This window comes from Diabrotica virgifera, chromosome 10 (assembly GCF_917563875.1).
Source record: "Diabrotica virgifera virgifera chromosome 10, PGI_DIABVI_V3a".
Taxonomy (NCBI): domain Eukaryota; kingdom Metazoa; phylum Arthropoda; class Insecta; order Coleoptera; family Chrysomelidae; genus Diabrotica; species Diabrotica virgifera.
In genome coordinates this window covers 42,816,196-42,832,046 of record NC_065452.1, presented here as the reverse complement: position 1 = coordinate 42,832,046, position 15,851 = coordinate 42,816,196, and the positions used below count along the sequence as shown (strand labels likewise).

Here is a 15,851-nt window from a genome sequence, read left to right as displayed (position 1 = left end):
GCTTCCCGTGAAATGTTCTTTTCATGTGAAACGTTTTTTGACCTGTTTCGTGCTAGATCAGTTCGACGAAGTAAGTAAGACGAAGACGAATCATCAGCAGTCCCACTGTGATAGCCGTAGAGATAAGATCGTTATTGTAATAATTAATCGGTACGTAATGAGTTTGCCAGTGAAAGACACTAGGGGCACTACTAATTGTCCTATATTTGGTGCACCTGCGAATATACCTTCTAATGTTTTGCCAACTATAGAAGATGTTATGAAGCGATATCTACTTATTAGAAATGAACTAAAAAGGTATGGATTCCGGCAAGGATCCTACTGTTCTAGTTATTTCTCAATTACTTACCAGTGAAATCGAAGCCATCTGGGAAAAAGCCTCAGTTCCCACGGTATCAATCAATCGTATTATTCGATTAATTCGTGATATCCTGAGTAAGTACCAAACTCTCATCAGATATCCAAAACAAAAACGTAATGAGACTTATAATTTAAGAGTAAAAAAGTTCAAAGATGATTCAAGAAAACTCTTTGATATCGCTGCATGTAAATGTGTTCCATTTGATTCATGTGTTTGTGATAAAAAACGTAAAATACCACATCTAGAAAGAGACTTTATACAAGATCAACGATCAAGGAGAAAATTTGTCATTGGGAACGTTGATGTAATCGAAACGGAAAAACTACAAGCCAAAGAAGAACGACAAATTAAGGCCAACGAGTATGAAAGAATTTCAAAAGAAAAAGAGAAAAATTATCTTAAAGATCACAATCCCCAGTATAATGTACAAATTTCAAGGAAGACAATATATCCTATTCATCGGATTCTGAGTTGTCCGATGAACTTGAGAATATTTCAGACAAACACGAGGTTAAACCTGAAACTTCAACAATCATATCACGTCGCAGTGCCAGTCAGCAAATGAGATTATCTATTCCCGATTTAGTACGGATTTCGGATCAATTTGGCATATCAGACCGGTCCGCAGCAGCACTTGCATCTGTACTACTGCAAGATCTGGGAGTTATTTCGAAAAATGACACATCTTCCGTTATTGACCGAAGTAAGGTCCGAAGAGCACGTCAAAAACACCGTTCTGCTCTGCAAAGTGAATTCGAATCATCCACCGCAGAGATAAGAGGATTATACTTCGATGGCAGAAAGGATAAAACTCTATGCCAAGAACAGGTTGGAGATAAACTTCATCGCAAGATAAAAACCGAAGAACACTTTCGTTACTTGAAGAAGCAGGTTCTAAATATCTAAATCACATTATTCCAACGTCAGGTACAGGAAGACATATTGCCACATCTATATTAAATTTTTTTGAAGAATCCTGTATTGGCACAGGTAATCTTTTAGTAGTAGGCTGCGACGGTACAGCAGTCAACACTGGGAGGAAGAATGGGGTTTTACGGTTTTTAGAGACAAAACTGAAACGTCCTCTGCAGTGGTCAATTTGTCTGTTACACATGAATGAATTGCCCCTCCGGCATATCTATCAATATCTCGATGGAGAAACTTCGGGACCTCGTGAATACTCTGGCACTATAGGTAAACTATTGGAGTCCTGCGAAAATTTGCCAGTAGTCCATTTTGTTCCTATTCATACCACTCTACCACAATTAGATGCTGCAGTTATAAGGGACCTTAGCAGTGATCAAAAGTACTTATACGAAATTTGTCATTCGGTTTCTAGTGAAAAGTGCTCGATAGATTTAGCAACTCGTAATCCGGGTAAATTATCACATGCACGATGGGTTACAAAGGCAAATCCCATATTGCGTGTTTACGTCGGAAGTGAAAATCCGTCTTTGGTTTTAAGATCTTTGGCTGCATTTGTGGTAAAAGTTAATGCACCAGTTTGGTTTAATATTAAAACAAAGCCATCGTGTAGTGAAGGAGCAAGACACGTCTTTAAAATTATTCAATTATCACGCTATCTGAGCAACGAGTTAAAAGCCGTCATTGATCCTGTTATCAAAAGAAATTCGTATTTTTGTCATCCGGAGAACCTTCTCCTAGCAATGCTTTCTGATGATCGTCCTGTCATAAGACAACTTGCCTTACGCAGAACGTTGAAGACGCGCACAAAAATACCTACTTTGGACACGAATGTAAGAGAATTTCTAATTCCTGATTTAAATTTCAATGCTAGTGAATATTATGAACTTACTGATTGGCAAAATTGCTCTGTTACAATTCCTCCCCTTTTATGTGCTACAACTGATGAGGATATATTCTTCTTCTTGTAGTGCCTATCCGTTTCGGATGTTGGCGACCATCATGGCAATCTGTACTTTGCACACTGCTGCTCTGAAAAGATTTGTAGTGGTTGTGTTGAACCACGTACGTAGATTTTTCAGCCACAAAATCCTTCGCCTTCCTGGTCCTCGCTTTCCCTTTACTTTTCCCTGTAAGACCAGTTGCAGCAGTCCATATCTTTCACTGTTCCTCATGATGTGACCGAGGTATTCGATTTTGGCTGTTTTTATTCTGATTAACAGCTCTTTTTCTTTTTGCATTCTCAGCAAAACACCCTCATTAGTAATGTGGTCGGTATAAGATATCTTTATCCTACATTTGATTTCTATAGAATGGTCCCAATTTTCATTGACGTTCGTACCAAGGTAGATATATGTTTTTACTCTTTCTATTTGTTGACCATTCACACTGATTCGTACAAATTGCTGTTTGTTCTTAGAGATAATCATACATTTTGTTTTCTTAGTGTTTAGTGAAAGTCCGTATCTCTGACTGACCTCCGCGATTCTGTTCATTAACTCCTGCAGGGCTTCAGAACTGTCAGCGAATACCACAGTGTCATCTGCGTATCTTATGTTATTGATACATTCTCCGTTAATTCGAATTCCGGCCTCAACATCATCCACTGCTTCTTGAAAGATTTCCTCAGAGTAGATGTTAAACAGCAGTGGGGATAGTATACATCCCTGACGGACCCCACGTTTGATTTTGATATCGTCGGATTCTCCTGCCTCTGTCCGGATAGAGGATGTTTGATTCCAGTACAGATTGCTGATAATCCTTAAATCACAGGTGTTAATTCCAATATTGGTTAATATCTCCATCAGCTTGTCGTGCTTTACTGTATCGAACGCTTTATAGTAATCAATGAAACATGCATAAATATCGCAATTTACGTCTCTACATCGTTGAAATAGCACTTGTATACTAAATAGAGCCTCTCTTGTACCCACTGCATTTCGAAAACCAAACTGTGTTCGGCTGATTTTTTCTTCGCACAGTCTATATATCCTTTGATGTATAATTTTTAGAAATAGTTTTAAAATATGGCTCATTAAGCTAATGGTTCGGAAATCACTGCAGGATACGGACTTTGTTTTCTTTGGTAAAGCAACAAACGTCGACTTCAACCATGTTTTTGGTATTACTCCGCTTAAATATATGTCGTTAAATATTTTGGTTAGGCGTTGAGTACCGTCGGTGTTAAATAGTTTTATGAGTTCAGCATATGCATTGTCAGGTCCAGGAGCTTTGCCATCTTTTAGTTGTGATATTGCTCTTTCCACTTCATCTGATGTGATTGGTAAGTGGTCATCACATATGTAGGATGGAGGTTGCTCGGATCTAGTATCATCAAAGAGTTCCTGTATGTATTTTGTCCATATGCTGATTTCTTGATTTCTGTCTGTGATGATATTCCCCTGTTGGTCTCGCAATTTGCTAGCTGTGTTGGATTTCTGAAGACCAGCTGTCTGTTTCACCTTTTTATGCATGTTAAACGTATCATATTTTTGCTCTAACGACTCTATCTCTTCACACTGTGATTTTAACCAATTTTCTTTGGCCTTTCTTATTTCAGTTCTTATTTGTCTCTGAATCGTGTTGTACATTATTTTGTTGTTTTTTGATTTTCTTCTTTCTTCCATAAGTTGTAGTATATTGTCGTTCATCCAACTTTTTCTCATCTCTTTCTTTTCTATTATATGTTCTTCTCTGATGCTGTTAAAGGTTTCACATATATTTTGGAGTGATTCTTCGGCATTATATGTTTGCTCCATATTAATTATCTTCTCTGAAAGAATCTGTGCGACTGTCTCTTTTGTTTTCTTATCTTTTAGTATTCTCATATCGCACTTTTTGTTGCTGTTCTTTTTTGCAACCTTCTTGAATCTAAACCTAAATTTACCAACAACAGGAACATGATCTGATGATACGTCAGCACCGGGGTAACCCTTAACCGATAGGCATCCATTACGGAATCTCTTGTTCACCATTATGTACCTAGTCAATTTGATTCCGTAATACGTTTCCTGGTTGATCTTGCGGGGAGACCCAGGTGTACAAGCGTCTTGGTGGTAGTTTGAAGAATGTGTTTAGTATTGCAAATTCTTCTCCTTTTACAAACAGTTTTAATCTGTCTTCCCTTTCATTTCTCTGTCCTAGACCAAAATCACCTATGAATTCACCGCTTCTCCTTTCACCAATTTTCGCATTGAAGTCACCCATAATAATAGTTATATCTTCTTTTTTAAGTCGTTTAAGTGACTTTATCAACAACTCATAGAATTGCTCTAGGTCTTCTTCTGGTTTATCGCTCGTGGGGGCATACACTTGTAATATATTTAATTTGACGGGGCTAGTATTCAGTTGGATTATTATTAATCTTTCAGAACTAGGTATAACATTTGTAACATATTGACGCAATTGGGGAGACACGATTATTCCAACCCCATATATATGTTGACCATCGTCATTTCCTGAGTAATATACCATGTGGTTGTCAACAATACAAGCACCACTATTTGGCCACCTCATTTCGCTTATGCCCATTATACCTATTCCGAGTCTGGTCATTTCTTGAATGGTATTATGAATTTTTCCAGCCTGATACATTGTCTTCACATTCCAGGATATATTAATGGTGAAGAAATTTTTCCAACAAATTTTCTATTTCCTTGTCATACTCAAGCAGTAGAAAGATGTGTGTATGTTGTAACCAAGGGCGGTCATATATCTTAATTCAGGGGGGGGGGCCATTTTGTACAATTAGATATTAGCTCTCAATTTCAATACAGACACAAAACGCAGAATGGGATGTTTTATATATTGAAAAGAGAAAATAACAATAACTCGAATGAAATGAAATTATAAACAAAAAACTAATACTCTACATGACGAACTCTATGTTTCGGCTCACTCCACTTTTAGCGAAACGTTCTATTATATTGTCTTCGTTAATAACAATGTCCTTGTGGACATGCATTAGTGCAAGGCCAGTTAACCGTTCTTCACCCATATTGGCCCTCAGCCAACTCTTAAGTCTTCTCAGTCCTGAAAAACTCCTCTATGCAGATGCAACACTTACTGGAAGAGTACACAATATTTTTAAAATTTTATTAATGATTGGATACATCATTTCATCACATTGTATGAGAGCATTTAGATCATCGCTCGGAATTTCCGATTCTTTGCTGTGTTTCCATCTCATTTTCCATAAATGTAGCTCTGCAATAAAAGTTGACTTCAGCACGTCTCTAACTGTCTCAAACAAACTTCCATATTTTGCAATCAAAATTTCTACGGCGGAATGGATGTCATCTTCAATTGAATGAATTAATATAGCAGGAACACATATTTGCAGATTAAATACATCCATGGTTTCTTGCTGGAAACGACACTCAATGTCGGAAATGATACTTTCAAGTAAAGGAATATATATCGTTATTCGAAAGTATTCTGTGGAGGAATGAATATCTGGATTAGGTCGATTTTTCATGAATTTATTCACTCTTGGAATACATAAATCTATATTCAAATTTTCTAGACATGGCATTATTTCTTTAAGCAAAGCATTGAAATTTGTTTCTGCATTGTTGCGTTTGTCTTTCAAAACAAGCAGCGTATTTAGAACAGCATTCTGTGTAGAGCTTATAGCCAAATTTTTTGTTTGCAATAATTTGCTCAGAGGTAACGTTATTGCGAGTACTTCATTTAGACAAAACAAAGTGATAATAAAGCTGCAATTTGATGAGATCGCAAGTATATGCGTCCTAGCTTTACTGGAAGATTCTCTTTCGTTCCATTCGGAAATCAAATTCAAAGCTTGCAAAATTTTTTCAATCGATGCTTTAAACTGCAGAACGGAGTCGTGCCGTTCTACCCATCGCGTTTCACACAATCCAGAGAGCTGATCACCCAATGTTTGTTTGAGGACATAATTGCGTTTAGAAGAGGCTTTGAAAAAAGATATTATTTCCTTCATTACCCCTACAGCATTTCTCACACATTGAACGTTTGATGATTTCGACAAACTCAAATTTAAAGCATGATTGAAACATGGACATTGTACAGCTATATTCATTTCTTTTTGAATTTCTTGGACGGCTCCTTGCTGTTTTGATGTCATTACGCTGCATCCGTCTGTACAAATTCCTACACAATTTTCCAATGGTAAACGAAATTTTTGAACTTGTTTTATCACTGATTTTCCTAAAATAGTACCATTCAAAACCGGTTCCAACGTATCGGGACTGAGCTCATAGTTCTCAGAATGACAATCTATGAATGACACAAAATCCTCCCGCACGTTGTTACCTTCTAAGTATCTAATAACAATCGACATTTGGGAAACATGTGCTATGTCAGTAGTTTCGTCAAACATAATGCTGTAATATTTAGCATCACTAATTTTTTTCACGATAACAGACAAAATTTCGTCTTTACAACATTCAATCAACTCATTTTGCGTTCTTTTGCTAATATATGTGGCACGTGACGACGTGTTTCTTAAATGCTCTTCTAAAGTTTTGTCTCCTGCTTCGATTCTGAATCGAAGAAGCTCTCGGAAGTTTCTCTCATTATTTGTCACATTGCTTTCTTCTAACAATGGCCCGTCATCTCTATGGCCACGGAAAGGTATACATTGTTTGGCTAAAAAAATTATAGATCGAATGATTGGTTTGAGCCGATTTCGATTATCCTCTATCTGCCTGGCTCGAGCACTATCTATCAAATTTCTTATATCTAAAGATCGGTTTTCGTAACATTTTATAAAATTATCGCTCGATAAAACCGCTTCAATGTGATATCGATTTGTATTATGTTTATCTAGCACACCATCCATTCCAAATAATTTTGCAAATTTTGTAACTGGTGTGGTAACCAAACTTTGCAAACTTGTTGCTTTATTTTTACCACCTGAATTTGCGAAGATAGCACAGTGCTTACAAAAAAGTCCTTTCTTCAAGTCCGAAAACGCAATCCAGTTATATTTTTGGAGATGATCGTATCTCAAGTACCGCTTAACTAACTTGTTATTTTTGTTATGTTCAGAAAATGGAAATGAGTAGTTTTTTTCCGGAACCCACGTATTTTTCAAATAATTATATTTTTGAAAGTCTCCCAAACCACTCAAACCATCAACAACTCGACCAATGTCGTAGTTACTAACTTCATTGGACTTTTCTACAGCGACTTGCTTTAGAGTATTTTCATTATTAACTGATGTTTGTAATGATACTGTTGTAAGTCGTTCTGGCACTACGAGATTCTGTTGAGAAGACGATGAGGAAGATGACCGGGATGACCCATTATCACCCACATCTTTAATTACTTTCTTCGGAACAACAGAAAAATACGAATTCAACGTATTCGTATTGTTTGCCCTCTTCATTTTCTAAAAAAAAAGAACATTTGTGATTCCGGCCAAATGAGAGATGGATATGTCCAGTTTTTAATTTGAGCCTAATAATAATTTGCAGTCACTTTTCGTTCAAATCGGAATCTATTAACTTTTGTATTTCGAAATAGCATCCTATATAGCGAACATCTGCGCTGGACGAGAGAAAACTGCAGAGTATTATTTACTCATTGCTGATGTATTCGTTCCGTTAGCAAACAGAAAATGATTCCTAACCTATCTATGGATTTTTACTCACCTGTCACCCTGGAATAAAATGATGATTACAATCCGGCAATATATATAGTGCACTGCACCCATGTCACCTCTATAACTACGATACGATAGTGTATATCGGGTAGACGATAGATACTTCAGAACGTTCAAATTTCTACACAATACACAACGATATAACTTCCATAAAAAAATATGTACATAGGCATTCTTATGTTTCTGTTTCTACACTGGACGTCGCCGGTGTCGAAATTCGCGCGGGAGGCGATGCACTTGCATTGGCGTAACCAGAGTTGAAGAGACAGGCATTATGATTAATTATCATTATTACAGATTGCAGTATCTAGGTATTTCAAAATCCGTATGTGAATCCATTCAAAATAATTAATTTACAGAGTAAATAATTTAAAATATATTAACATAACATTATCCTGTGTTACTAGACAAGTTTATTTAAGATGCATTGCCACCTTTGGGGGGGGGGCATGGCCCCCATGGCCCCCCCTTATGACCGCCCTTGGTTGTAACAGAAGCTTCCAATTCTGTCCTCGGCTATGACTCCAAAGATGGATTTATTTGGGCAAGGATTTCAAGAACCATATTACCTCGATTTAACACTAAGGCGCAATACAGTGCATACATTTTTTAGGAGTTTAAAGACAAGTAGCAGTTTAATTTCCATTTAATAGTCTAGGATGTAATATTTAGTTGAACTTTTTTTTTAAAGAGAACGTGTTTATTTAGTAAATGGTTTGTTTTCTATATTAAAAGTATTTACAAAATATGAGATTTTTATTGTTTTCTATATTAAAAGTTTTTATAAATTAAGGGATTTGTATTTTCTTGTCTATTTAAATGTAGAAGACTTTTTGAAACTATAAAAGTTGGTAAAAAGCCTAATAGTCATTAATATATTTAGCAATTTTTGCGTACTATCATGCTCCGAAAAACTAAGTTAATACATTTCTTGATTGCGTTTTACTATGTGTAAAGCCCAAAATGTTAGGAAAAACCTAAATAAAAAATAAAGCTGTTAGTCAGTTACGCATATATTTAGTAACTGTTTGACACTATTGAGATTAAAAAAAAACATTTTTTTTCTTTTTGTTTCACCCTGTAGAACCCTGAAGATAAAATAGTAGAAAAAAATAAAAAAAAAACATGGTACTCCTCTATGCAGTAAGCAACTTTTCCGCGCTATTATATTAGAAAAAAACATTTATTATTTTTTTTGTTTCACCCTGTAGAACCCTGAAGATGAAATAGTAGAAAAAAAATAAAAAAAGAATGTGTGTGTACTTTGTACGCACATAAGAAGTTATACTTCTATTATATAATTTTAACGAAGTAATTGTATTCTATTTAAATATTAAACTAACTTTCTTATCTACCACTTTCAAAAAATTTTTATTAAAACAACTAAAAAAAAAAATGAATCGTAGAGGATTGGAACCCGGGACGTTTCGAACTCTGACCGAAAGCTCAACAACTAGACCACCGAGGTCATGTGATTGACACGTACGTTTCGGATATAATTATGAGTGCAGCTGATCTCACTACTACCAACTTTGTTAAATTTCGAAACAGTAATTTCACTTTTATTTAATAATGGTACGGTAAGCAATCCTCATTTTTTAAAATGTATGTTATTCCTTACAAAAATACCTTTAATTTAAGCACAAATAATTAAAAATCGTAAATTTGGGTCAAAAGTTATTAACTTTTTAAGAATTCCCATAAGAGCCCATGTTAAAACTTAACTTTGACCCTTAATAGTAATTAAACGGCACGGTAAAACATTTTTTAAAAAATCAAGTCTTAGTTTTTTGAAGTAAACTATAACATACTAAAATTTCATGCAAATCCTTAATTCTTTGCCGAAGGTGTAGAACGTCATTAAACTTGTGATATTTTGAAAATTGATCAAATTATTTTAATTTTGAATTGAAATGATTTAAGTGCACTTTACATCAACAATAAATTGAACAAGAAATTGACAAAGTTATTCAAGGCCAAATTTGACGAGTACAAAATGTATGGTTTGTAAAAGAAAATGAGGAATTTGATGAAATAGAACAATTGGATATGTTTTATTGTGTCAAATTTCTTTATTTTCTTTTTATTCACGGCAAAATTGGATGTAGAATTGTGTTTTGTAGAAGCCAAATTTGACCTTGAATAACTTGTTGTCAATTTCTTGTTCAATTATTGTTGATGTAAAGTGGACTTTAGAATTGAAAAAAAATACAACAAAACATATAGTAAGAAAACAATATATTAGGTGAATATTGATGGTAATCAAATTATATAAATAAAAGTATTACATTATTACATACTATGTATTTTGGCAGATCAAACAGGTATGTTCATATCCATGATACATTAACAATTATTACGTACCTGTTGCTTTTAAAAACTATTTAAAAGTCACTACAATATTATAAACTGTTTTGTTTCTGTCCTCACAATAATAAAACTAATATATTATACATTTGTTTACCTTTACCTTTTCCTCCAAACCACAGCTGTCCTACAGCTGCCATATTGGATAATTTTTGACATGTCATTTGAACATCCAATCAGAACAAAGTTATAATGCGCGTATGCGCCTGGGTGATGCGTATGCGCCTGGTTTTAACATATAAAAATTCACCTCATCGCGCGTAAAGAAGTATAACTTCATAAAAACATGGTACTCCTCTATGCAGTAAGCAAGTTTTCCGCGCTATTACATTTCGAATAAAAAATAAAAAAAAATCTTCATGTTTCACTCCACCCTAGCCCACTGATCAGGCGTCTGAAACTGGCGTCTAAGCTTAGCTTGGGTTAGAATGTAGTATAGTTAACACAAAAACAAAGGAACAACGAATACATGATGCTCTCAGTTCTGACGAAATTCTGTATGAAATCCTCAAATATCCACTAACATTAATCAGAAGAGTTTAACAGAATTGCGCATGTGTCATAAAAAAGTACAGCGCCTTTCAAGATTTGTTTTGAAAACCGTATCTTAATCCTATTACCAAGTCATTTGTATTTGAGTAGTATCTTTAAATTTTATGTAGTGAACATACTGAATAGCAGGTATAATGATCCAAAGTAGATTAAAATTTATTAATTTATACCTGGACCGAAAACCTAACCACACTATTCAAATACACATGACTTTTTAATAAGCTTAAGATTAAGGTTTTCTAAAGTATTTTGAAAGGCACTATATAGTACTATGACCTTGATAATATTACAGAGCAATTGTGCTGATTAATTGTATGACAAACCTTTCCCCTTTAAAGATGCGAAGAAATATGCTGTATTTGTCATCTAAATCATGTACAAACCTCATCAAGCTTACAATCAGCAAAGTATGGGCCAGTTCAGTGTGGGAAATTTTGTCGTTCACGGGAAAAATCAGAATCCTTTGACGTTTTGCCGCCAGATGGGGACAGGTGGGTAGGTGATATCATGGACATGTATATTAACATAGGGTGACCAGTCTGTAGAGCTAAGTGGCGACACCATTTTTTTTCGTTTTGTTGATGTTTATTTCTAGAGCAACTTTCTTTGATTCTCCTTGTAATCTGTCTATTTTTGGTTGCACGTTCTGTTTTTCTGATAAATTACTAGCCACTGAGATGGATTTTTGGAGAAGGCGAGCAAGAAGATCTAGATTAGAACACATAAGAAACGACGACATCAGACAACAAATGGAAATAGAAAGAACAATCATAGATGACACCGAAAGACAACAGCTAGTTTGGTACAGACACGTAAGACTAATGGACGAAAGGAGAATCCCCAAAAAAGTGTAAGAATGGACCCCCACAGAAAAACGAAAACGAAGAAGACCAGCAACTAAATATATAAAGGGCATCTCCAAGGCGATGTTCGAAAGAAATCTAAGAGAGGAAGACTGCCACAATAGAAAGGAGTGGCGATTAGGAACGGAAAGGCGTAGAACGCTATAAAACCGATATAATATATACGTTCTGATTTATGTGTGCTATGAGGCTGAGGCTTCTTCTTCTTAGCCTTCTATCGTCCATTTATGAACATAGCCCTCTTCCAACTCCTTTCATCGATCTCTATCCTGAGCAACATACTTCCTATTTGTTCCAGCTATTGTTTTTATGTCACCTACCCATGTAGAAGGCAAGGGGAAACCACTACATTAAATATCCCTTAAAAAGACAAGGCCTCTCAGGTCGTTAATCAGCGAATTCCTTGTCAGAAGAACGGAGACGAAAGAATAAGACTGTCAAACACTAGAATTGGAACCTGGAATGTTCAGAGTATGTTTCAGCCTGGTAAGATGCACAATATTATTCAAGAAATGAACAGGTTGAATGTTGATGTACTGGGTATCAGTGAAGCCAGGTGGCCCAACTTAGGTTGTTTCTTAACAAATGAAGCCACAATATATTATTCCGGTAGCGAGGACAATCAACATCGACACGGCGTGGTAGTCATAGTTAATAAAAAATCTAATAGAGCAGTGGAAGGCTTTTTCCTTATCTCAGAAAGAGTAATGGTATTAAAGTTAGTGACATCTCACGCCAGATTGAACTTGATACAAGTGTATGCTCCTACGGCGTATGCCTACGAAGAAGAGGTTGAGTTGTTTTATCGGGATATCTAAGAGGCACTGAAAATAACGAAAACTAGAGAAATCACGATAGTCCTTGGTGATCTCAACGTAAAGAATGGAAGGGGGCAAAGCGGAAAGTGTGTGGGAAATTATGGTCTAAGAAATCGTAATGAAAGAGGAGACCGTCTAATACAATTTTGCCAAGAGCAGAACTTGATTATTACAAACACATTTTTCAAGCTACCAAACAGACGACTCTATACATGGCAATAGCCCGCAGATAAATTGGAGAAAGTAGTTAGGAACCAGATAGACTACATTATGATAAATTAAAGATACCGTAATGCTGTTAAAGCTGTGAAAGCATATCCCGGAGCAGACATGGCCTCAGACCACAACCCACTTATCGCCAGGATTACACTCACACTTAAAAACATCAAAAGACAACAAAGAACTCCTACAATAGACACAAGCAAGCTTAAACAAGAAAATATAAAAGAATGCCTCCAACATGAACTGCATATGAACTGTAGCAAACTGAACATAGACACCAATGATATTGACGAGCACTGAACCGTGCAAAGAAATACTGACGACTTCTACAAAAAGAAATAAAGAATGGATAAACGACGAGATACTCAATATGATGGAACAACGGAGACAACATAAGAACAAAGATAACAATAAATACAGGGAGATTAACCACCAGATAAGAAGGATGATAAAGCAGGCAAAAGAAAAACACTTTGAAGAGAAATGCAAAGAGGTCGAGGACCTTCAAAAATGATACGATCTATTTAATCTACACAATAAAGTAAAAGAAATGGCAGGGCTAAGAAAACAAAATCTCACTGGTACACTTCTGGATAGAACGGGAATAATATAACACAGACGGATGAGAAAATATAACGCTGGGCAGAATACATAGATGAACTGTTCGATGATGAAAGAGGAGACCTGGAAAACATAGAACTTACTTCAGAAGAAATAGGTCCAGGGGCTAGATTTCGTGTACTGTATATATCTACAGGTCGCTTTCTATTGATGTCAATTGTCGTGAAAATATTTGAATTTTTAGCTTTAATTGAATTATTTTCTAGTTTTGCTAGGTTATATTTTAATTGATGCTGAAGTGACACAGTAAAACAAGAAAATATTTGAATTAAAACTAAAAATTCGAATATATTGACATTGATAGAAAGCGATCGGCGTTAGCGATTGTACACAAAATCCCACCGCAGATATCACAAAAGAAGAAATAGCACACGCGTTAAAAACAATGAAGAACGGAAAAAGCCCTGGACCTGACATGCTTCCTATCGAATTAATAAAAATTATAGATGAACAGCACATTGATGTTCTAGTTATACTTTTAAACCAAATTTATAGCTCAGGCGTATTATCCAAAGAATGGTTAGCGTCGATCTTTGTTTGTCTCCCAAAAAAGAAAAACGCAAGAGAATGCGCCGATTACCGCACCATACCTTGATGTCCCATGTGCTGAAGTTGCTACTGAAAGTCATCCATAACCGAATATACAGTACGTAAATCGTTCAGCTGGACATAGGGAATATACATTGAGAGAATTGTGGCAACTGCGCTAACCTGTGTTAGTTGAAGCTTCTGTTCGAGTATAAGTTTTTGTTGCAATAGAGCTGTTACGACGAATAGAATAAGTGAGTTTTGAAGCAAGGTTGTCCATAAATAAATCAAAAATAAATTTTATGATTAATGAGTTAATAATTTTACTTTAATTTTTAAAATATTTTTTATTTGAAAACTAATTTCAAAACTAAACAGTTTTCCCATTCCCTTAGACCAAAAATATTTAGCTAATACCAACGGCGGATCCAGCAACTTTACAAGGTGGGGGGCAATGAAAAAAAAATTTCTCGTGACTGGCGTACGCAGGATTCTTTTTCGGGATGGGCTGTTATTTTCTTATTCTTCATGTACCATGTCCTTTCAGAACGTTGGTTACCATCATAGGTATCTTAATTTTATTTATTGCCACCCTAAATCAACCATGAAATTCTTCTTCGTACTGGAATGCGTTTGTCTGCTATTTTCACTTGACCAATATTTTGTAGCAAGCAACCTATACTTGGGACCTCTCATTAAATGTCAGAAATAATCCAGCTATCTCTTCCTGATGCTTTTTATACTCGCAGTAGTCTTGCTGAGTCGTTGTAGTATTGTGGAGTTTCGAATCTTCTCCGTCCAATAAACTCTTAAAATTCTTCTATTGTATCACATTTCGAGAGCCTCAAGGCGATTTAGATCGGTTTTATTCAGAGTCCAAGACTCGGCACCATACAGTGAGACCGAGAACACGTAGCAGCGAAGTAGTCGGATCCTTAATGCCAATTTTAGGTCTGTTACATAATACTTTGGACATCCTTCTAAAAGCAGCTCTTATTCGGGGGGTTTTATTAAATGATTAAATTACCATAACATAGCACCGGCAATTACTATTTTTATCTGGTCTCTGGCATTGAATTGAATAGATGACAATAAAGAGATTTGTTGTGGGACTTTTTCATTTATTATGTTACTTACTTACTTTCCGTGTCCGGAACACCAACAACTTTAAATTCTGTATTTCCAATGGTTGGCCACATAGATGGCCCTGTCATTTGCTATAATTAAGTCTTGTTCTGTGCAGGTCTCTCTCATCTCTGTGCATGATAGTAGATGCCGGCTGGTCTGAACCGCGCCACAGTCGCAGGTATCGTCCTCCTGGTATCCCCATTTTTTCAGGTTACTAGCACAACGTGAAACGCCGGTTCTTAGTCTGTTTAGCGCTTTCCAAGTCGGATACGGTAAATTGTGTCCAGCAGCCATTTCCTCCGAGGGAGGAAAATGTGTCGCGGTAGCTGACGCTTGCCATAGGTGTATTCGGCGCGTCTCTGGCGCTTCGGGGATGGATCTTGATGTTTTCAGGAAGCTTTTCCGAGATCTTAGTCTGCTTGGCTGAGTTTGGTGGTCATATAAGGGGTGTCTTCGGTCCGTCTCCTGCTTTTTCCGTTCTACCTCTGACGTGACCTTCCTCCTGATAGGTGGTGGAGCAATTCCAGCAATGGGGTATACCTCTTCGATTCGATTTATTATGTTCTAAAGACTTTTAATAATTTTCGATTCCAAGGAATTCTGTCATATTTATGTTTCAGTTATTCAGTTATCAACAGGACACAAAATTCACTATTTATGTTCAATCGTAATCTCTTTCTTAAAAACAGTGTCAGTAGACACCAGGCGAGGTCTCAAAGAGGGGGCAATTGACTCCATTGACCCCCCTGAGATCCGCGCCTGGCTAACAGATTGTCATATTTTGACGTTTATTTGTGTCAATCAAAATAAGTTGTCAC

General features: G+C 36.1%; 1 protein-coding gene across 1 annotated transcript in view; it reads right to left on the bottom strand.

Moving 5' to 3' along the window:
• Positions 1–15,851, bottom strand: part of LOC114338604 (DNA (cytosine-5)-methyltransferase PliMCI-like) — a 135,324-nt gene that overhangs the window by 59,057 nt on the left and 60,416 nt on the right. The gene's annotated exons all lie outside the window — the stretch shown is intronic.